This window comes from Rutilus rutilus, assembly GCF_951802725.1.
Source record: "Rutilus rutilus genome assembly, chromosome: 16".
Lineage (NCBI taxonomy): Eukaryota > Metazoa > Chordata > Actinopteri > Cypriniformes > Leuciscidae > Rutilus > Rutilus rutilus.
Window position 1 is genome coordinate 14,498,177 of NC_140224.1, and position 25,345 is coordinate 14,523,521.

General features: G+C 41.5%; 1 protein-coding gene across 3 annotated transcripts in view; it reads left to right on the top strand.

The window, feature by feature from the left end:
• The window catches only part of adprh (ADP-ribosylarginine hydrolase), a 915,269-nt gene that overhangs the window by 205,433 nt on the left and 684,491 nt on the right, over window positions 1-25,345 (top strand). The window lies entirely within an intron of this gene.

The following is a 25,345-nucleotide window of genomic DNA, read 5'->3' on the forward strand; positions in this document are numbered from 1 at the left end:
CTCACTATTCCCATCATCGTGAATCAAATCAGATCCGAGGATTGGTTTGTCACGATAGATCTAAAAGACGCCTATTTTCATGTCTCCATCCTTCCATGTCACAGGAGGTTCCTGAGGTTCACTTTCGGGGGCGAAGCATACCAACACCGGGTTCTTTCGTTCGGCCTAGCACTCTCTCCCTGCACGTTCACCAAGTGTATGGACGCAGCTCTGGCTCCACTGAGGCTTCAGGGCATCCGTATACTGAATTATATCGAAGACTGGCTCATATTGGCCCAGTCTCGAGAAATGGTAGTTCGGCATCGAGATGTCGTCCTTGGTCACATTCAGAACCTGGGGTTGAGACTCAACACGAAGAAATCTTCCATCATGCCTTGTTACCACTGTGCAGGCTGGTGGTGGTGGTGTAATGGTGTGGGGGATGTTTTCTTGGCACACTTTAGGCCCCTTAGTGCCAATTGGGCATTGTTTAAATGCCACGGCCTACCTGAGCATTGTTTCTGACCATGTCCATCCCTTTATGACCACCATGTACCCATCCTCTGATGGCTACTTCCAGCAGGATAATGCACCATGTCACAAAGCTCGAATCATTTCAAATTGGTTTCTTGAACATGACAATGAGTTCACTGTACTAAAATGGCCCCCACAGTCACCAGATCTCAACCCAATAGAGCATCTTTGGGATGTGGTGGAACAGGAGCTTCGTGCCCTGGATGTGCATCCCACAAATCTCCATCAACTGCAAGATGCTATCCTATCAATATGGGCCAACATTTCTAAAGAATGCTTTCAGCACCTTGTTGAATCAATGCCACGTAGAATTAAGGCAGTTCTGAAGGCGAAAGGGGGTCAAACACAGTATTAGTATGGTGTTCCTAATAATCCTTTAGGTGAGTGTACTAACAAAAATTTTTTACTATCTTTAATTATATTAAAACTATATTAACATCATTCTTTTACTTATTTTCACAATACTTTTAAATATACAAAACTTTTAACACACTTTAAAATATTTGTACTTCAGTATATTTTCTAAAAATATATTTTAGAAAAATATACTTAAAGTGAAAATTCTGTTAATTTTTTATATATATATGTAAAAATACACTTGTATGAAAAAGGGAATCACTGGTGCAGCACAGATGTCTTCTTATTAATAAATGTATTTAAGGTGCATAACAATGACTAACGTTTCGATGTAAAGTTACATCTTCATCAGAGTCCTTGGAGAGAATGGGCCCTTAATAAGGATCATCAACAGGTGTGATTGTGCGTAAAGATTTTTGGCCACCCAAAAATACACCCATCTAAACCAAGGTGCACAAATCAGTCATTAAAGGGCAAGTGCCCACACACAGGTCAAAAAAGATTAAAGACAATGTAAGTAAGTAACAAGCATAAAATGTTCACAATACAATGGGAATAAAAGTATATTCATCTTACATACTGTATTTTAATATGCTTAAGTGTTTAGAGAAAGCATGTTAAGCTAAATTCTTCATTTAGACCTAGAGGTTCTAGAGTGTTAAGTGTATGTATCCAAAACGCTTCCCTGCATAGGAGTTTATTGATAATATCACCACCTCTGGGTGGGGGTGTGATTTTCTCAATTCCCCAAAACTTCAATATATATATATATATAATTTTTTTTACATATACAATTTGAATTTCATACATTCATTTCTTATTCAACCATTTTTATTTTTTTAAAATAAATGTATTTTTGGTGAAACCTCAAACACCATGCGGAACAAAACAAACCTGTGGTCTCAGGATAAGCCAGGGTCTGCTAAAATTGTAAGATGTTGGAAAATTACAATGTCTTTTCTGTTAAACAAATGCTCAAATGACCTCAGAGCTCTCATCTTCAGCTGTATCAGTAAGGAAGTGCTGTTTTTCACCTCAGTCTTTGCGTGTGAACTGAGTGAACTCTGGTCTGCGGGAAGTATCGGTAACACTTTACAATACAGGTGCACTAATATGCATTAATTCATGCTTAACTAATGCACAGATAATCATGTGTTAATGGATGACTCATGAAGAACTAAACCATTAATAATGATTACTACATCAGCAACTAATACAGATTCTAAATGGTTAATATATTAAGTAATATATGAATTGTTATTAATTAAATGTGTCATAATGTATTAATTTATTAATAACATTTTATTAACTAAAAGTGTAAATTAATGTGTTAATTACCAAAATTGGTCAAAGCAATGTACTTCAACTTCCAGTTGTCTGCTTTAATTAATCATTAACTAATAATTTGCAAATGTATCATTATGTTATGACTTTACTTGTTGAGGCACATGACCATTAACTAATTGTTAAGTGTAGCGTATGGCTGAAATCACGATGACTTACTCATTCTAAGATTCAGAAAGCTTTTAACCTATTGACTCATTTCATGTAAATCACAGCTTTTGACACGTTTGTGGCGTGGTAGAAATTAAACAGAAACACCTCCAAGCTCCGTCGTGAGTTTCAAACAGATTAGTTCAGTTCAACTCCTCTCTCTCGGCAAGCAAGAAATCCAGGTGGCAGGGAGAGCCCTCTCCAAGATGCCCAATACACATCCACAAACATTCTTTGCATTTAACTCAGAATATAAGTGATTCCAAAATGTATATGATATATTCCTGTATGCATGTATGTTTCCCCCGTCATATTAGCCTAGTTATGACTTTCTAGTTGTGTTAGTTGAACTCTAAGTGCTTATTTTAAAGAATAATTTAAAGAGTATCTCACGTTTTTATCTTCCTGACATATCGATCTCGGTACCAAATTAAACCTCTCGGTTTGCCGAAGGCTGCTAACTATATATATGAGGTTACCATAAAATGTATTATACTATGTCTACCATCTTTTGGAGTAGAAATGATGAATTCTAACACCGCCATAAACCATGCAAATTAGGCTGTTAAGAGGAGACAAAGAAACTCTCTCCCGCTCAAAGTTTCTGAATTCTATTGGTCGGATCACCCAGTAAAGGTGTGGATTACGATTCCCTTAAAGGACGATGACGGTGCTCATCGTCTCTTCATGTTTTTCTTTTTCTTCAAGTTTGTCCTCTCCAAATTTGTTTGGTGTTTTACTTTTGTTTTCTTAGCTTTTTGTATTAGTAGTTTCTCTGGCTTCTCACCTTGTCTCAGTCTCGGGCTCGGGCTCATTCATTTCGATCTACGAGTGAAATGGACTTAGCCTGAATTTCCGGCAACTCTGCTTGCAAGTAAACTGTTTGAACTTCCCGCAAACGACACACGCTCGGATGAACCGAAAGAACGCTTCCAACTAACGGACACGCCGAGGACGGACACTCACACTCACGCATTCTTGCTCAGCAACAAAGATCCATGCAAGTGTGGCAGTTTGCTCTCTTAAGCGCAATACAATACCAATTATGGCACAAAATAGACTACGCCACCCCGGGAAATGGGCCGGGGACCCGCTTGTACATCAAGTGCAAAGCACACAGATACGCGGTGACTGGGTCAGATAACAGACAACAAGGAAACGTTTCGAATCGTTTATTAAATACAGATAAGAAAAATACCAAAAGGCATAATACAAACACACATTAGAATAAATATGTCAACCATAGCACTTATTCATTTCAAAATTGGGGATTCAGTTCGCCTGCCCGGTAAACACTGCAACTATTAGTGCTCTCACCACACAGCACCCAATCACCCTCTGTGAACACTGCAAGCGATAAGCACACCACCACCACACCAGAGGACGTGGGCGTTGAGCTGGCACCCCAACTCTGGATAAAGGGAAGAGAGGACAAATTGAGACATAAGCAACCATACACACACACACACCGCACTTTCCACGTAATAGTCTTTTGGTTGAACCCTTATCACATGTGGACAGATGGAATCAGTTGTTTACACAAAAAATAAAAGCAACCACTCACTGGCCAACGCTCATTAATAGCTTTCCAACACTGCGTCGCCTGATGATTACAGTATTTTAAAAGTATACCCTTCTCAGGTCGGATTTAGAAATACATGCAAGACATTCAAAAACAGACAATAACAATTTTACAAACGTAAATACTTTAAATGACAATGTTTCTGCTAAAAGAGCAAGTAAAAATGACAACCCAGTTATTCGCCGCTGTACTCCAGCCCAAAGATCAGCACTGAATTTGCTAGATTTGGAATGCGTCACTACGGCCGAAAATGCGCTATTGTTCCGGCCGTCTCAAGACGGATGAGAGATAAGAGAAAGTATTAGTCAGATGATCACAACAAATACGCTGTTCCAGACCAGTAATAGTCACTGAGAAATGGTCGAGGAGTTTCTGGCAAGGGGAGACACAATCCAATCGGTCGTCACTAAGCCCAGCTACTCCCACCAAGCCTGCTGTAACACCACCCCTGTATTACTAAAGAAATATATAACACACGATAATTGTAATTTACACATTTATGATCTCATGAACTTAACATTGACATGAGTATGACTTACCGGTAAATAGTGAATCACACCGCTCAGTGCACTCAATAGGGTCGAATTATAGGATCGATCACTAAAAAAACAATATATCGCATCGTTTATAATTTGCGAATTTATGGTCTTGTGAACCTGATATTGAAGTGAGTATGACTTACCAGTAAATGGTGAATCACACCGCTCAGTACACTCAATAGGGTGCAAATTACAGGCTTGCCGTAACGGATACGTTATCAATGAGTTTACAGTCCTCCTCAGTCGCACTGTGAATTGAACGAGTCTTAAATTATATTTTCTAACGCACGTTCAGAAAGTAGCTACCAACATTTCTTACCTCCCGAACGTAAACACTGCGTGCCGGGATGACGTCACTTCCAGAACGAGAATGACGCGCTCGCTTAGGCGCCATTCCCGTCCCTTTTTTATATCTGCCGCGCATACCCGGTCCGCCCCTAATCATTATCATGATGGAGCGCATCACCACACAAGTATTATTTTATCGAGATTTAAATGTGTTTAAGATTATCTGCCCCTGCTTTAAGGTGATTTGATTCTTTGCTGGCTCTCAAAGTTGAACTGTTTGTGATATTTTGCCATTCTGTGATCTGCTCTTTCTCTCTTTATTTACTTTGATTATTCTGTTTATATATACACTCACCTAAAGGATTATTAGGAACACCATACTAATACTGTGTTTAACCCCCTTTCGCCTTCAGAACTGCCTTAATTCTACGTGGCATTGATTCAACAAGGTGCTGAAAGCATTCTTTAGAAATGTTGGCCCATATTGATAGGATAGCATCTTGCAGTTGATGGAGATTTGTGGGATGCACATCCAGGGCACGAAGCTCCCGTTCCACCACATCCCAAAGATGCTCTATTGGGTTGAGATCTGGTGACTGTGGGGGCCATTTTAGTACAGTGAACTCATTGTCTTGTTCAAGAAACCAATTTGAAACGATTCAAGCTTTGTGACATGGTGCATTATCCTGCTGGAAGTAGCCATCAGAGGATGGGTACATGGTGGTCATAAAGGGATGGACATGGTCAGAAACAATGCTCAGGTAGGCCGTGGCATTTAAACGATGCCCAATTGGCACTAAGGGGCCTAAAGTGTGCCAAGAAAACATCCCCCACACCATTACACCACCACCACCAGCCTGCACAGTGGTAACAAGGCATGATGGATCCATGTTCTCATTCTGTTTACGCCAAATTCTGACTCTACCATCTGAATGTCTCAACAGAAATCGAGACTCATCAGACCAGGCAACATTTTTCCAATCTTCAACTGTCCAATTTTGTTGAGCTCGTGCAAATTGTAGCCTCTTTTTCCTATTTGTAGTGGATATGAGTGGTACCCGGTGGGGTCTTCTGCTGTTGTAGCCCATCCGCCTCAAGGTTGTGTGTGTTGTGGCTTCACAAATGCTTTGCTGCATACCTCGGTTGTAACGAGTGGTTATTTCAGTCAAAGTTGCTCTTCTATCAGCTTGAATCAGTCGGCCCATTCTCCTCTGACCTCTAGCATCAACAAGGCATTTTCGCCCACAGGACTGCCGCATACTGGATGTTTTTCCCTTTTCACACCATTCTTTGTGTGAAATCCCAGTAACTGAGCAGATTGTGAAATACTCATACCGGCCCGTCTGGCACCAACAACCATGCCACGCTCAAAATTGCTTAAATCACCTTTCTTTCCCATTCTGACATTCAGTTTGGAGTTCAGGAGATTGTCTTGACCAGGACCACACCCCTAAATGCATTGAAGCAACTGCCATGTGATTGCTTGATTAGATAATTGCATTAATGAGAAATTGAACAGGTGTTCCTAATAATCCTTTAGGTGAGTGTATATTCTTTGTTAAATGTAGTTGTATGTTTTATAGTGTCATTTATTAAAAACCCATTATACGCTTGATTGTCTCTGTCTGCTGCTCACCGAACAAAACCTCTTAAATGTGTGATCTTAAGCTACAAGCTTTATATTGTTGATTAGCCTACAAGTTAGTAATCTTATAGAACAGGAAAGTTATTCTTCATGACCAGAAGAATGGCCTTTCTTGAGAGTTTATAAGAAGAATAATCCTCCTTGAGAGTTGATACAAAAATCGTATGGTGGACGAACAATTCGATCTGAAATTAATTCTGTAGGTATTCTGAAATTTGATCTATAGCCTATCTGTATATTCATAATTGATTGTAATTCGTTGTGGTTAATTATCTATATATAGAGATACCAATATACAGGCTATGTATTCCCTTTTTGGGCAATTTAAAATGTGTTGGTAATAATTGATCATAACCAGTATGATTAATTATTAATTATATATTCCCCTCATTTAAGCTGATTCGCTACATAAGTAATATGCCATTTATGGGTTTTGACCGTTTGCACATGCAGTGAATGTAATTTCAAAGAATGTGTTTGTGTCAGGATATATACACTGAACACAGGGATTACGGATCCAGACACACTTTATTTTGTAGCACAGGGAAATGGCAGATGAGATATGGCAGAGAAATGGGAAGAGCTGGCAGAAAAATGAATCTTTCTTGAGTCTTGAATATTTCTCTCGATGCAGAAAGAGGATGGAGATACACACACCTCAGTAGTGGCGATAAAGGTCAATATAGCATGTAGACTTTCTCAGGAACGGCAGTGACGGAACTGGAACACACTCTGGAGGACAGCAGAGAGCAGGTAAAGGAGTCTTTCCTTGTTTAAGGCCAGACATTTGACTGAGGTTGAGGTGTGTGCTTATGTAGTGTGCTGATAAGGGTGTAATTGAAGACAGGTGCTAGTAATTAGTAGTTTGGTGACAGAGTTCGCTGTGTGGTGGAAGTGAGAGAGCCTGGCTGATCTGTGACAGTTTGAAGGATGGGTAAGTTGGGCTGCACACAAATATCAGCACACCAGAATCTGAACTCCTGACCACTGTTACACTGTGTTTAAACTGGACGAGACTAGCTGTCTACACTGGACATGACAGACCATTGCAAGTCCATTTATCCTTTGTAAGGACCACCCATTGGCCCAACGACGGAATCCAACGGCCTGGGCAAAGGAATAATACGTGTATGTCTTTTCAGCGCTCCAGTGAAGTTCACTTAATTTATTGGAATTTAGTTTCAATATTACTTTAGCTCTATGCTTAATCTGACTCCAATTTCAAATGATAATCAAATTTAGATCGGTTTTCTGATTAGAAAATAGTCATAAATATTGATTATGAATTCATTTAGATCTTTGATTATTCTGAGTATCCCATACTTTCAATTATTAATTCACTAAGGGACCAGATGCCGCACAGAGTCACACGCTGGATCTCACGTACACAGCCTCGCCAGTCTGATCTTGGTCAGAGGGTGCAGGGTTTGCTAATATACCTCTTAAGTCGGTTGCCTACTGCTCACTCATACAAAAAAAGTCATAGTTTATTTAGCCACTTCCGTACAACTTGCCAAGTCAGTGATAGACAGAAATCAAAAGGTCTTCAGATGACGTGCCTACTGCTCCATTCATATGCGCCTTTAGTTTGACCTATCCTGGACACAGAGCTGTGGTAGCACCAGCCTCCTCATAATCTACTAAAATAATGATTTTAGAAAACTTCAGAATAAATCAAGATGTAACATTTATTTGTCAGGTAAAAATGTATCATGCCAATAACACAAGTAAATGATTAAAAGCCAATTCAGAAAAATACATGACATCATTTATTCAAAGATGACTCTAAAAGTAAGTAATGCTTTCCTGACAGAGACACGCAGTGATGTGTCAGTGCTTTCCAACAGGAAAACACTGAAACAGCACTGTATGGGGGATGCCTGGTAAAGGGTCCCAAAAACTGCTCTGTCACCTCGCCTTAAATACCCATTCCAGAACAAAAGGGTTATACAAATATTGTTTAGAGTTGTCTGGGTCACTCCATGTACCCAAGGGGGTAGCACCAGGTTTCGGGAGATATCTTTAAGAGACATCACCCAGAGAGGAGAACAGGATTTTCCTAAGTTCTCAATCTTTCTCATTAAACCAATGACTGCAATGAAATTAAGACCATTTTACCAATCGCACTGAGACACTTAAATGATACCAAACATGAAAAGGAAAAACAATAGATTCACAAGATACACCATATGTGATATATAGACATTCTTAATGAACTTTCAGTGACTTGAGGAAGGAGAGAGGGGATGAGCTGAAGTCAAATAAGGAGACAAGGAGATAAGTTAAGGCAGGGCAAGGTCCTGTGCTCTGTCTTTGCTATCTGTTGTCCAGGGTGCATTTTATGGCTTTATTGCAGGGTGAGTTTTATTTTAGCAGGATAATCATTCCTTACACCTTTGTAACAGAACTAGCACAAGAGCTCGGAGTACATCAGAAATAGAATGTGGCATCAGTTTACTGTCGGGGTTTTGTCGTGTAGCGTCGCGCCGCATCCAGTGTAGTATCACTGACTATAATGGACGTTCTATTGTCTTTGTCCAGTCTAGACACAGTGTTATGAAATAGCAGTGCTCGGCCGCATGTTCTCAATGTACCACAACCTCAAGCTTAACCTGACATATTCCTGTGCCATGAACAACAAGGTTCATCGGACTCAGTGAAATCTTGGTTGTAGATGGTTGGAAATTTAAATCCATGGCTTAGTGTGGATGTCAAAACCAAAATGGCATATTACTTAAAGGGGTCATATAATGTCATTTTTTACAAGCTAATATGATTCTTTAGGGTCTAAATTAAAAGTTTGTAATATACTTTAATTACAAATTCTCATTAGTATTGTAAGAAAACACTCATTTTACCTGGTCAAAAACAGCTCTGTTTTCAGCACTCCGTTTCAGTGCATGTGTCTTTAAATGATAATGAGCTTTGCTCACCCCGCCCCTCTGTTCTGTGCATACACCGTTTGAAATAATAACACAATAACCATAACGCGTTGTTTATTATAAACATGGGATTATGAATTATATTGAGAACGTCATACATAGAAAACATGCATAATGTACCTGAGTGTAAAAATAGCCGCATTCATCGTGAAGCGTGCAGCAAGCGATTTGCAAAGATTAATATAAAGATTAATATAAAGGTTAATAAAACGTTACACTCACTCACTTCTTCTGGAGGTGCAGCAGGAACACGAATAGTTGGTACCGATCCTTTTTCAGGAACAGCTTCTTACCAAAACCAGCTTTATACTGACCCTCGTTTGTTAAGCAGTCTGGTGAAATGATTCGCGCAAACATGAAAGCATTGATGTTGTGGGGAATATTCCCTTCGAAAACAAACTCAGCCACTGCGTCTTCAGCGGTTCGGATTTAGGAACATCAAAATGACTGAAGTGTTCGTTATTGCACCCAAGAACACCACAATCGCTTAGACGCCATTCTGCTCACTCCAGCTATCTGCAATGAACACGCCGTTTGGCGTGGGCTATGATTGACAGCTCGCTCACGAGGGCGGGTCTGTGTTGAAACACTGCTGTCAATCAACCATTGTGGGAGGGGCGTTGATTCAGCTTGATTCAGGAGAGGGGGAAACATATAAGAAGATTTTAAAAAAAACACTGGATGGATTTTTATCAGTTTATGATGGTTGTGTACAGGCACTGCCAACACACATTTCAGTACAATCAACTTGTAAAAGTGCATGCACCATTATATGACCCCTTTAACAATTAGTTAATAGTCATGTGCCTCAACAAGTAAAGTCATAACATAATGATACATTGGCAAATCATTAGCTAATGATTCATTAAAGCAGACAATTCGAAGTTGAAGTACATGACTTCAACCCATTGTGGTAATTAACGCATTAATTTACACTATTAGTTTATAAAATATGTTATTAATGAATTAATACATTATGACACATTTAATTAATAACAATTCATATATTACTTAATCTATTAATCATTTAGAATCTTTATTAGTTACTGATGTTAGTTACTGACATTAATCATTCATTAATGGTTTAGTTCTTCATGAGTCATACACTAACACATGCTTATCTGTGCATTAGTTAAGCATGAATTAATGCATATTAGTGCAATCTGCGCAGATTTGGCTTACACAAACTTCCCAGCAAAGTGAGTAAACATAATAAGTAACATGTCAAATTGGCTAGTGATTTGATAATGTTACCCGCTACAGTTGATTTTTACCCGCATTTGGCAGGTTGGCGGGTGTTGATTTCAAATCCTGTTTATGACATGTGACGCTTTCTTCGCAGACAGAGAAGTGTATACTGTACATGTAGCAGGCAATGCAAGTGACAATAACAGGAGAATACATGACTCACCATCTTTGTTCATTGATCCAATTCACCACAGTCGTTTGATGGACTCGTAAAAGGCGCCAGTGAAAAAGACGGCAAGCAAGGATGACAGATTAACAGGCTAGCGAAATGTTAGCGCAAATGCTAGCGCTGTGCTAGCGATAACAATTTAGTTAAAAGCTAGCGATGTCAGATTAATGTGATAGGCAGTATTACACAAGATCTGATATATGGTGATGAGTAAGTTATATTTAGCAATATAAACAACAAGGAATAATAGTAAATAGACAAAAACGTCAGAAATGGCAGTTTCACTGAAATGCCAAACACTCCCCCTTCGGGTCACTGACCAAGCTATAAGCCTCAAAGAGGCCTCCGATACAATGAAGGCCTGCCAAGGCCACTCAAAGGCTTGGAACCAACAGCTACCTTGGATGGGCGCTTTCTAACCCTTGCAAACGAGGGGAGTAACTGTACTCGATCCTGGATCTACACAGTGCTTCAAAGCCCTGTGGAGGCTGGGCACTCTAAAAAGGGACCCTAATAAGGGGAGCGCCTCCAGCCTTAGAGCTGATCTAACAGGGAGGCCTTGTGAGAGTCCTTCGACCTCCTGGCCAGACTTAGGGAGTTAAGTATTCTAACAGAGTGATCCTCAGATAGATTCTGGAACACTATGCTCAACCAGATAAGTATTGACCAGGATCTGGGCTAGAGTCAGGGAGGCTCCATGGGGCCTGCAACTTAATGCCTTTGCAATGCTAAGTAGGGCTGTAGTACTCAGACTCGAGACCATTTTTCTATGGTCTCGGACTTGTCTCGGACTCGCTGGTATTGGGACTCGGACTTGTCTCGGTCTTGGCCACTGGTCATGCCAAATATGGCTTTTGGTCTCGACCGAGTCCAGGTGTCTTTATTATGTTCCCAGTAAGCACACATTCGTCGCCGCAATATTAAAACAAAATATTATTGGAGGGAAAGTGAAACACTGGCCACCTAATAACTAGCGATAGGCATTTCGGCTCTTTTTTGTGAGCCGGCTCGTTTGCCTCAGCTCACTGAAAAGAGACGGCTCTTTTGACTCACAAATGGCTCTTTAAAAAATAAATGTTTAAATAAACTCGCTGAAAGTCCACCGCTAGTGCAACGTGAATATTCACATTTTTAATTGTCCATAACAACCCGAAAACTTGCCTGCTTGCCATGCACATCTAATTAATGGGCAAAGTTTCAGACTTTTTTTCTTACCTTTTTTTTTTTGTGTGTGTGTGTGTGGATGTTATTGAGCTTGTAGAAGTTTAGCTCTTGCGTTCTTCTGAACATCTCGCTGAATGACATCTGAACATTGCCCAATGTAATTTCTGAGTCATATCACTCCATAATCTGCCTCTCTTTTAAATGCCTATTCCACGAGTGGTAGGCTCCAATGACAGGCTGTTTTAAAATATAGCTAGCCTAATATCGAAACAAAATAACCCAGGCAGTCTCATCTACGAGACGTTTAGGCCTCCTCCAATAGTACTGACAGCTTGGCTCATAGCTTGCAGGTTTGCTTAGTGGCAAACTTTTTTCATCTGATTGGTTCAACCGCCACCCACCCGAATCTAATCTAAAAAAAAAATTCGTCACGTCCGCGACCGGAATATGATACAAATACTCAATGGTGTTTTAAAGTGAGCTTTAAATAAAAGTGTAATATTAATAAATTAAATTGTGTCATGTAGCTTGAGGCTACCTGTTGTTCTAATGCACCTGCTGCAGGAGCTTTCTATTCCATACAATCATTTTTTTTAAAGTAATTCGCATTTAAAGTTCCAAGAATAGTTTTTTATTGTTTGTTTTCTAACAAGACTTAAGTTAATAGGTGGATTATTCATCTTTAGTGGGATGAGAGAGGTTTAGATGGCCAAGCATTATGTCCACCAGCCAGGTTCATTAGCCCTGAGGATATCAACAGAGTTGTGGACCTCATATATATATATCACATAGCACATCCTGTTTTTGATTTGAACATTCTCTAGAGTTTATCTTATTTTTTATTCAGTGAATATAAGAGTTGCCTATACAGTTTTATCGGTAGATGCTAAGAGACATTTATTTATATATTACCTGTTTGCAAACTTCTTTTTTTTTCTTTGATGGCACACTTTCCTGACCTTTTTGCTCCCCCCTGTGCTTTACAGCTTTACAGGGGGGAGCTTTACAGGGGGTATGGCTTATCTAAATGAGATGTAATTGAGCCCTATTGTCACTCCCAGCAGGAGAGAGAGGTGAGAACTGCACAATCTTTAGAGGCCGTTTTCTCCCCTTTGAGCTTTTTTGAGTGCCTACCTTCAAATGGCCACAACTTCTCCAAATATGATCAGATATCCATGTGTTACACATCGTTGGAAAGCTTGGAGACTACACTTTCAGAATCTGTGAATAACTCAAAATGCTCCAGAACCGACTTGTGTCCCTACTTTCCGTGATCGGTCACATATGTAAACTGAAAAAGACAAAAAAACAAACAAAAAAAACTTACAGTTGTGAAAGAGTACCGTTCCGTTGACCAGGAGTTCTGTTTGGGCCACACTCTCTACCAGCGAGTACAATATCCTCCAGCACAACTCTATATCCGCCGCATTTGTTTGTGAAACAGTTAGTACTCTCTAGTGTTGCACGGTGCACCGATACTTCAAAAGTATCGCGATTCTTGGAAATTAAAAACGTCACGATACCTAGATTAGTATCGATACTTTATATTGAATGAAGAATGACCACGTTCCAGATTTGTAAGGCCGGCGACACACTGGCTGCGTGGCGTGAGCGTCTCAGCTGCGTGGCGTGTCCGTTTTTATTTCAGCTCCCATGTTAAGAGTTAGAACACTGCCTGCGTGATGCGCACCCGAGCCGCGCGGAAAACGCGTGCATGCTAGAATAGAACCAACGCCTATTTTTCACGCGACACGCAAGCATGTTGGAAGCGTTTTCAGGCAAAATAGAATAGGAAAAGATGTTTCTATGTCATTTTGTAACTAAGTCCACTGAAGCAAGCATATGTAGAACCAAAATGCAGTTTAATGAAAATCAGAATCAGACATAGAAACAAAAAACATGGCAAGGCATGGCGAAAACAATCTCAGGAACATGAACTTACTAAGTGGTTACATCAGCAATACAAAACACCGACACATGGCAAACATGAGGGCTTAAATACACAAGACTAATGACTAGACAAGGGACACCTGTGAACAATGATCAAACAATCAGACAATAAACTCATGACAAGACACATGGCAGGATCACATGACTACAAGGGATCACATGACAGACAAGGAAGCAAACATGACAAGAATAAAACCAGACCAAAACCGTGACAGAATCCCCCCCTCTAAGGGCGTCTCCCGACGCCCAACAAAACCAAAACACAACATAATTCCAGGAGGGTGGTGGAGTGGAGGAGGTCATGGGGGAGGGATGGTGGGCCAGGCCTGGGTCGTGGCATGGCGTGGGCGGACCTGGGCCGTGGCAAGGCGTGGGCGGATCCCAGGGCGGATCCGGCAGTGCAGGAAGCCAGGGCGGATCCGGCAGTGCAGGAAGCCAGGGTGGATCCGGCTGTGCTGGAGGCCAAGGTGGACCAGACAGTTCAGGTGGCCAAGGTGGACCAGACAGTTCAGGTGGCCAAGGTGGACCAGACAGTTCAGGTGGGCAAGGTGGACCAGACAGTTCAGGAGACCATGGCGGCGTGGCCTCCATGGTCCTTTCAAGGACCCTACTGCCCCCCCCCCCCAAACATTTTCTTGGGGACAGCTATGGGGTTATGGGCTGGAACAGACAACGGCTCAAGAACAGAAATGACGTGAAAAGTCTCAGCAGTCGTGATGTGAACAGTCTCTGGCTCGGCAGACGTGATGTGAACAGGCTCTGGCTCGGCAGACGTGACGTGAACAGGCTCTGGCTCGGCAGACGTGAAGTGAACAGGCTCTGGCTCGGCAGACGTGACGTGAACAGGCTCTAGCTCGGCAGACGTGACGTGAACTTCAAATGTGTGCACCGACCACACACACCATATGGCTGTGGCCATAATTGTTAGTGTAGCCATAACTGAGGACTCAACATTAGTGGCGGCCATCTCTGCTGAGGGCTCAGGTTCAGGCGTGGCGGCGGCCATCTCTGCTGAGGGCTCAGGTTCAGGCGTGGCGGCGGCCATCTCTGCTGAGGGCTCAGGTTCAGGCGTGGCGGCGGCCATCTCTGCTGAGGGTTCAGGTTCAGGCGTGGCGGCGGCCATCTTGTCAGGAGACACAGGCTCGGCGGTGGCCATCTTGTCAGGAGACACAGGCTCGGCGGCCGACGTGGCGTGAACAGACTCAGACTTGGCAGGCATGACGTGAAGAGACCCAGACATGGCAGACATGACGTGAAGAGATTCAGGCTTGGCAGACATGACATGAAGAAATTCAGACTTGGCAGACATGACATGAAGAGATTCAGGCAAGGCGTGGAGAGACTCAGGCAAGGCGTGGAGAGACTCAGGCAAGGCAGACATGGCGTGGAGTGGCTGAGGCTTGGTGAGTATTGTGGAGTTGTGGGGTTCTTCCTCAAACCTCACGTTCTCCGCCTCACCCACTGTGTAATTAGAACCAGTTAAAAACAAAATAAAGTCTTTTTGCTGGCATAGTGTAGAATGGTGATCAAACGAAGGCATTAACTCAGCGAGTTCTAATGATGTTACGTATGACACTGAAGCTTCGATGCGCGTATCACACAAGTGACACAATTTCTAGTGAAGCCCCGTATCGGGGTGTGTGTTGGTTTACTAGAGTCACGTGATCGATGACAAACGAAGCCTCACTTTCTCTCCAGTCACGTGCGCGTTTCGCTTTGGGTGTCAGAAGGCTCGAACTCCAGATCGTATTTAACGAGTCATTGTTGCCGCAGTCTGGTTGATGGGTTTGTGAGGAGAGTGCTGTACTTTGAAAGTTAATCAATATATTACATTTAAATAAGCAAAATTTATTTTTCACTACTTAGGCTATTATTTTTTGTTGTTTTATGTGTCTTTTTGTTTTTGTAAAATCTTTGCACTTTTTGGTGATTTTAGGTAATTTGGTGTTGGTATTTGGGTTTAGGGTGGGATTGGGGGGAAGGGATCCGGTGTTGGTGTTTGGTGAAGGGTTTATTTAGAGCAATGGCAACAGCCAAAAATAATAAAAATGAATGAATCATATAAGCTTATATTATATTTTATTGTCACACTTTAATGGGAAAATGAATTTATTTAATGAACAAATCAAACACAAATATGTAAGGCTTTTATTTGTACACATAACATTGAAACTATGGAGTGTGTTGTGGTTGCTTCATCTGCTAGAGCTTCTAACACAGGCTTCTGGCTGCTTTATTTTAAATAAGCACCAGATGGCGCTGTTCTCGACCAGTTCTCGACACTCTCGAAGCTTTGAATTTTTTCCCGGAACAGTCAGGGGAAAGCCTCAGTGATTCATGAGGCTTCATTTCCCCATCCCTAGCGAGTTCATCATCCAATCCATTTTGAAAGCACCAAATAAGTCTCATCCCAAGGTACCTGATCCGTGAAACATAGAAAATCCTTAATATACGCTTCCAGGGGACGATTCCCCTGCCGTAGATTTAGGAGTGCAGCTGCTGGGTTCATGGTTGGTCTTGTATTATGTAACTAAGTCCACTGAAGCAAGCGTATGTAGAACCCAAATGCAGTTTAATGAAAATCAGAATCAGACATAGAAACAAAAAACATGGCAAGGCATAGCAAAAACAATCTCAGGAACATGAACTTACTAAGTGGTTACATCAGCAATACAAGACACCGACACATGGCAAACATGAGGGCTTAAATACACAAGACTAATGACTAGACAAGGGACACATGTGAACAATGATCAAACAATCAGACAATAAACTCATGACAAGACACATGGCAGGATCACATGACTACAAGGGATCACATGACAGACAAGGAAGCAAACATGACAAGAATAAAACCAGACCAAAACCGTGACACATTTTGACACGAATGCATATTAATAAATGACATTTTGATGTTTGAAAGTCTAGGTTTTGACATAAATGCATATGTAAATGTAATTTAAAAATATATATTATCGATTTTCAAATACTGCACCTGTCAATACAGAACAAAATATTCTGTAGCCTATTTTGCCGTCAACACTGCAGACGTTGTCTTTGCTGCTATATATTTATGTTTAACATGAAGTATAGGCCTTCCACAACTCTCTCCCCATATGTCAAATATATCACCAATGAGGCTTATCATATGTTACCAATATTAAACATTGTTTAATATAATCGCTGTTCATATTTTTATTGAAAGTTCATAATCAAGATAAAGTTATTACCGGTAACTCTTATGTTTCTTATGATAACTGAGATAATGCTGCTAAATGTATAATTTTTTTTTACCTTGAATGTCATTGCTCTAATTTATTTTTTATATTTTTATATTTCATATTTTGTTCAAATGTTTAATATATCTGCTGTTCATATGTTCATTTATTAGTGGGTTATATGATTAGAATGTTGTCCCGGTTTTAAAATAAAGCACAGCAATGATATTTGAGAGTGTTTCTCCCTTTTCAGTTGTTGAGATAACAGGTTGTCAAATTATCTTTTATAAATCATTGGCACAATAACAAAGGAGGAACATAGGATCCATGAGGGAAAAGTATCGAAAAAGTATCGACAATTCTTGACTTGGTATCGGTATCGAAACAATAATTTTGGTATCGTGACAACACTAGTACTCTCTTATTTCTGTTAAATGTGTCAAAGAGACAATTTAGACAATGGACATTTTTCATCAATTTCTTCAACAAAAACGTTACTTTCTTTGCACTCTTTGTCGATTTCAAATGTTCTTACGTCACGGGAAAAGCACACTGATTGGTGGATTTACACGTCGATCTACAGTGGCCCCCAATCAGCTTCTCATCTCTTGTAAACACATTTCTCGCAACACATATCCTCAAAACATTTTACGAATGTTGTTTTGATAATGTTCCTCCTTTATTATGTAACATTATGCCAATATGTTATAGGTTAATAGAACATTCTACACTGTAAAATCTAATTAGTTGGACTTACTTAAAAAAAGCATGCAAACCGCCTTAAAAAAAGCAAGTAAAGTGAAATAGGAATAGTATGTGGTACTGACAAATGCTTAGTTAGTATAGTTCACTTACACAAGAGTTCTAGTAACTAAAAAGGAACTGTAGAGAGTACTTGATCATTTACTTTAAATAAAATATAATTGTTACCATTGTTGTGTTTTGCAGGCTGAATGTTGAAAGGCTGAATCAAGTATGATCAATTGCAAGATGTGTTAGTAACAAAATTATAAAAGATCATTAGTTGACATGAAATATGTTATACATCATTCATTCATACATATTTACATTTACATTTTACATTTAGTCATTTAGCAGACGCTTTTATCCAAAGCGACTTACAAATCAGGACTAAATTAAGCGAGTCATCATGAAGAGGCAAAAGACAACAACAACGCAAGAAGTGTTCAGAATACGAAGTTCAGGCATTATTCAGAGTAGCATAAGCATGATAAGTGGGATTTTAAGGGAAAGGTTTTTTTTTGTTTTTTTTTTTTATGAGTTTAGGTGCTCATGGAAGAGATGGGTTTTCATCTGTTTTTTGAATGTTGTCAGGGATTCAGCATTCCGGATGAGGGTGGGGAGAGTGTTCCACCAGCATGGAACTGTGAATGAGAATGATCTGGAAAGTGATCTTGTGGCTTTCTGTGATGGAACCACGAGACGTCGCTTGTTGATTGATCGTAGGCGTCTGGTGGGGATGTAGGCTCGTAGGAGTGAGTGAAGGTAGGAGGGAGCTGAGCCTGTGATAGATCTGTAAGCAAGCGTCAATGCCTTGAACTTGATGCGAGCAGCGAGAGGTAGCCAGTGCAGAGAGATTAACAGAGGGGTGACGTGGGCCCTCTTGGGCTCGTTGAAGACAAGACGAGCTGCAGCATTCTGGATCATCTGAAGAGGTTTGGTAGCACATGCTGGAAGTCCGGCCAGAAGAGCATTGCAGTAGTCAAGCCTAGAAATGACCAGGGCCTGGACGAGGAGTTGTGATGCGTGCTCAGTTAGGAAAGGTCTGATCTTCCTGATGTTGTGCAGCGCAAACCTGCATGATCGAGCTGTCTTTGAAATGTGATCTGTGAAGGTCAGCTGGTCATCAAACGTTACTCCCAGATTTCTGACCGACCTTGATGGTGTGATTGATGATGAATCAAGCTGGATGGTGAAGTCGTGCTGTAGAGACGGATTGGCAGGGAGGACGAGCAGCTCAGTCTTTGCCAGGTTGAGCTGCAGGTGATGTTCCTTCATCCATGTGGAGATGTCTGCCAGACAGCTCGAGACCCGTGCAGCTACTGTGGGATCATCTGGTCGAAATGAGAGGAAGAGTTGTGTGTCATCAGCATAGCAGTGGTAGGAGAAACTTTTGTAATTCTCAGAATTCTAAGAACATATACATATAAAATATCAAATGATATATATATATATATATATATATATATATATATATATGGTTTTATATACACTTCTATTCTTTTGAAACCAAATAACTGATTTCTTGTTGCAATCACTGCATCAATGGGAAGAGAATTACAATAGTATAAATGAAGTTCCAAGTGCCCAACTAAAGGGATCACTAATCGCCATAATGGTGACTAAAAACATTTTTGGAAAATCAACATCAATTTATGAAGTCAACTTATGTGATGTTCTCTCAAATGTATCAGTTGTATTAAAATTTCAACATTCAAGATGACTTTGGGAAATCAGTGAATGCAAACAGAGTCCATTAAATGAAAAGTCAATTAAGATTTTCCCCGCCTCAAAAACCACACTCAAACTAATCAATTAATCTGAACTTGGGTTTTCTTGATAAACAAATCTTAGTATGTGAATAGTACAGATTACTAGATTTTTACAATTAAGTTAAGACATTAAGTAAAGTTAACTGAAAAGTGTTAGTTAGAATCACTGTTGGATTTTACAGTGTACAATCCATTACCTAAACAGCTTCCCCAAAATATCATTAAAATGTTATGAGCTTTTGTTAATCATATTATGAGATGTTGTCTTCTCAGGCCTCAATAATGTCCTCAAAACATTTGATGAATGTTGCTTTGATAATATCCCTAAAAAAATCCTTAGAATCTTTCATGCAAAATGTACTACTTTTGTTAAAAAGTCAATTGACAGGAATGTTTTATTAAAAAAAACATTTTATCATCTTAGGACTTAATAATATCCTCAAAACTTTTTACGAACGTTGATTTGATAATGTTCCTCTTCTATTAATAGGGAACATTCTGTCAATGTTTTTTTGAAAACGTATAGTCTTTTATCTCAACAACATTCCCAAAACATCCTCAAAATGTTACATTTAAAATGTTCTTGCTTTAACACTTTACATTACTAGAACGTTTTATAAAAAACACCCCGTCATCTCAGGCCTCAATGATATCCTCAAAACATTTTACACACGTTGATTTGATAATGTTCCTTCTCTGTTATTATGGAACATTGTGCTAATGTTTTATTGAGAACATTGTATAATCTGTTATCTCAATAACATTCCCAAAACATCCTCAAAATGTTACATTTAAAATGTTATAATTTTGTTAACACGTCACATTACAAGAACGTTTTATAAAAAACACTCTGTCATCTCAGAGCTGATGCAAGAAGCGCATGGGGGACCTCATAGGGGACCTAGCATTTCATTCGGGGCTCCAGCTGAGGACAGATGTTGACCGCTGCATCAGAGAGAAGGCTGTTATACTTTGGAAATGATGATGCTGAGCTTTCCATTAGAGTGGTGTGTGCTCATGCTGAGTCAGATTTATACTTGACAGTCATGCTTTCCCTCCATGCTGTTTTCCCGGATGTCCGTGAAGAATTTTGGCAGTATGAAAGCATATTGGCGCCAATATGGCAAGCCAAACATGCCTAAATCTGCAGAAAACGTTGTTTCTCTCTCACTACTCTCAGTGGTGGGGTGGCAGTGCTACGCGCACCGCCTCTACCCTGCATGTGATGGCCACCACGTCGGTGGTTCCGTTGGTCCCACTGGGACGGTCTCTCGGAGCCTGGCTAGCGCTCCCCAGACCATCCTGCTGGCTCATCAGCACCATCAGACTGAGCTATGCGTTTTAGTTTGCCCGGCGCCCTCCCAAGTTCAGGGGCATCCGGTTCACCACAGTGATGGCTACCTGCTACCTGCTCTCCTTCCTGCAAGATGTGTTGGAGTGAAGGCTGTCTCCCTCCACCCTCAAAGTGTATGTCGCCGCTATTGCCTTGCATCACGATGCAGTTGAAGGTTAGTCATTGGGAAAACCTCCCTTTGAACCGATGCAGTCAGCTGAGCTAAAGATCTTGTCACTAAAGACAGTGCTTCGGACGGCGCTGGCATCTGTCAAGAGGGTAGGGGACCTGCAAGCGTTTTCGGTCGACAAATCGTGCCTAGAATTCGGGTAGAATTCCATGCCGTTTAGAGACCAGGTAGTAAACCTGCAAGCGCTGCCCTCGGAGGAGGCAGACGCAGCCTTGGCTTTTTTCTGTCCCGTCCGCTTCTTACAGTTATACGTGGACAGAACGCAAAGCTTTAGGACCTCAGACCAGCTCTTCGTCTCTTACGGAGGCCAGCAGAAGGGAAAGGCTGTCTCCAAGCAGAGGTTAGCCAACTGGATAGTGGATGCTATTGTCTTGGCATATCAATCCCAAGACGTGCCTTGCCCGTTCGGGTTGCGAGCATACTCAACTAGAAGTTTTGCTTCCTCCTGGGCGTTGGCTCAAGGCGCCTTGCTGACAGATATATGTAGAGCTGCGGGCTGGGCGACATCAAACACGTTCGCTAGATTCTATAGCCTTCGTGTAGAGCCGGTATCCTCCCGTATACTCGCCCCAAGTGGCCAGTAGCGTGGGGAACCCGCTCAAGTGTTGGCTTGCTATGCCATTTTCGCCTGATCGGCCAGATACATGCACCTATTTGCTCCAGTGTGTTCCCCGGAGACGGCTTACCCTGTTGAGTTCCTCCGTCACCCCTACGGCAGTCAGACGTTGCGAAGCATCTGACGCCAGGCCTAACACTCGTATGCATTGATGAATCTGTGCTAGGCTGGGTGTCCATATGTAGCAGTCCCTGCGGTGACCCCATATGTGTATTTTCAATGGTACGGCTACCCTATCGGCTAGCCAGTGTCCGCTCTGCCGTCTCTGCTGGTGTGCTTCCCCCCTAGGATTAGGCTGGAACCACCCCGGAGACTTCCATATGTTGTACTACCCTCCTTGGCTAGTCCATATGTGTATTCTCCACAGGTTACTTCCCTCCGGGCAGGTCGTGGCTTCCGCAGCGTTCTCCTTCTGTTAGATCCCTCCTACGAACGTCTCCGTTCCCTCTTTCAGGGAACGTGGGTTACCATACGTAACTGAGACGTTAAAGTCGTAACCTGAGATGTTTTTTGTTTTATTTCGACCAATCTCTGTTCCTGACTTGCATACAAAATGCACTGCAATCATTTCCCAAAATGTAATTTGTGTGGAATATTACGAAGTCTGTAAACTGGGGCTGGGCGATATGTTAAAAACATTTTATCGATAATCGCCTTAAAAAATATTACAATATCCAATTATATCGTCTACACGAGCCCCGCCCACACCACGCCTCGTTGGAAACAACACTGCTGACATACAGCGTAAACGCACATCATGTTGAGTTTGGCTGCACTTTATATAATGCTACCCTGTAGGTTAATTTAACAATTGAAACATTAAAGGCTTTACTTTTAGTTTGAGCTTAAACTAACATAAAACATTAGCTTTGCTAATGAATTTGTGTTTGAAATGAATTTCATTTCGTGAGAAATTGAACAGAATTCTGTTGCAGTTGAACAGAACAGAACCCAATTTGGTGATTGTAAAAATGATAAATGCATGTTGATGTCATATTGAATGCATCTTGCTCATAAGGTAGCCTACAATGTTTCTCTTTCTCTCTCTTTTAGCTTTATTGCCTGAGTAGACATATTTCATGATGATAATTGTATTACTACTGCCAACACTGTAAACTCTGTGATATTCAGCGCATGAGATATTCAGAGCACCGTAATTTCTAAACTAAATTGTATATATAAAATTATTTTAATTACAAGATCAAAATAAAACAGGCCTACTTGATATTTTATTATTTTTAAAATGGGAGATATCAACACTATTCCGAATTTATAGGATACAGTTTCATTTTTTTTTCGTCTGCAGAACAAAATAAATTAGTCAAAAAATAGTCACCTTTATTTATATAGCGCTTTTTACAATACAGATTGTATCAAAGCAGTTCTAGATTATAAAAATAAATAGCAACGTTAATTTAGGAATAAAAAACATCAAATAAAAATGTGCAATCAAGAAAAAATATTTGACAAAATTAGGAAAGTAAATGTTTGACAAGGAACGCATCTCCAAAGCCACATACAGACACACGTTGCAGTTACAGCTGTCAGTGCTGAACAGCGTCACATCTCTTTGCGCGCTTTGGATGTGTGCGCAGCTCAGAAAAGAGCGCTCATGCAGAAGTGTTCTCTTAGGCGGGTCTTGCCCTTCAAGAATTGGAATCAATTTTCTATTTCTAACCCTACTAACTACTAACCTATAGAAAATATTTTATTCATGTGGCATGGCCGGCCAGTACAGGGCTACTAGAAGCAGACTGACCCCGTGCTGCTGGACCCTCTCTAGAACTCCTGGGAGCAGAGCGATTGGGGGAAATGCGTACAGACGTTGCCTCAGCTCGGTTGCGTGAGGAAAAAACAGAGCGGACAGTGTGTGATGTTGTGAAAGGCGAACAGATCCACTTCCGCCTGCCCGAACTTCCTCCAAATCAACTCCACCCTCTCGGGGTGGAGTCTCCATTCCCCGGGCCTCAGCCCCTGCCTCGACAGGATGTCTGCCACCACATTGCCCTTAACATTGCTCTGAGTGAGAGTAGTTTGCCCTAGGACCACAGAAGAATCTGCATAGAGGGCTCGACCTCAGACCCCCTGACGATTTATACACGAGACCACCGACGTATTGTCTGTCTGAACTAGAACATGATGGCCTCTGAGGTATGGAAGGAAGTGTCTCAGAGCCAGAGACACTGCAAACATCTCCAGGCAATTGATGGGCCATGAAAGATGATGGTCCTTCCAAAAAACCCTGGTGTGGCAACCTTCCATGACCGCTCCCCAGCCTGTGAGGGACGCATTCGTAGTCACTATTTTTCTCTGACATGGTGCTCCCAACACAGGGCCTTGGGACAGGAGCCACGGTTTCTTCCACATGGCCAAAGAATGAAGGCATCTGCGCGTTACTGTGATTGTGCGAAATGGATTCCCCTTCGGGGAAAACCCTCTGGTCCTGAGCCACCAATGTAGGGGTCTCAAGTACAGCAGGCCAAAAGGCCCTACGTTGGACGCTGCTGCTAGGAGCCCCAGAACTCTTTGAAAGTGCTTGACAGTGATGGCCTGGCCTAGCTTGATGCTGGTGTCTGTAGTCAAGATGGTGTTTATATGAGCAGAAGACAACTGTGCCCACATCGTAACTGAGTCCCATACTACCCCCAGAAATGTAGTTCTCTGCCTGAGGGATTAGTGAACTCTTTTTGACATTGAGTCTTAGCCCCAAGCACCTTAAATGGCGCAGAACGACATCTAGATGCCGAACCGCCATCTCCTTTGACTGTGCTAGAATGAGCCAGTCGTCGATGTAATTGAGGATACGAATAATCTGAAGACTTTGTGGAGCTAGAGCAGCATCAATGCATTTTGTGAAGGAGCGAGTAGACAATGCTAGGCCGAATGGAAGAACCCGATATTGGTACGCCTTTCCCCTGAAGGCGAACCGCAGGAATCTCCTGTGTTGGGGAAGGATGGATATGTGGAAGTAAGTCGTGAAAAAACAGTCCTTGGACCTGATCTGACTCACAATGATATAGTTAGCATCTTCAACCTGAATCTCCTCAGAGAACGATTCAATATCCTGAGATCTACAGTATAATGGGACGTAACCCCCCATCCTTTTGGGAGCTATGAAGTACCGGCTGTAGAACCTGGCCTCCCTCTTGTGTAGAGGAACATGCTCTATGGCCTCCTTTACTTAGAGGGACTGAACTTCTTGTTCCATGACCCGACCCTGCTCAGGGTTGACAATAGTATGAACTACCCCGCTGAATTTCGGTGGACGATACTCGTACTGAATTTTGTACCCCTTTTCCACAGTGCATAGGACCCACTGAGATATATTTTGAAAACCTTTCCAAGTGTCTAGATATTCTACTAGGGGGATCAGTCTCTTGAGTGTAGCATGATTCTGGTGCCCTGAAGCAACTGATTGGCAGGTGACAACCGAATAAAACTTTCTACAGGCCTTGTGAGATGAAGCGAACTCGACAGGGCCGCAACGTTTTCGGGCGGACACTGTGATTTGCGTTCGCTGGAAACCGATGCGTCCTGAAGTGCGCGAGATGGCGGTAAGCATACATCGATTTCCTGAGGGCTCT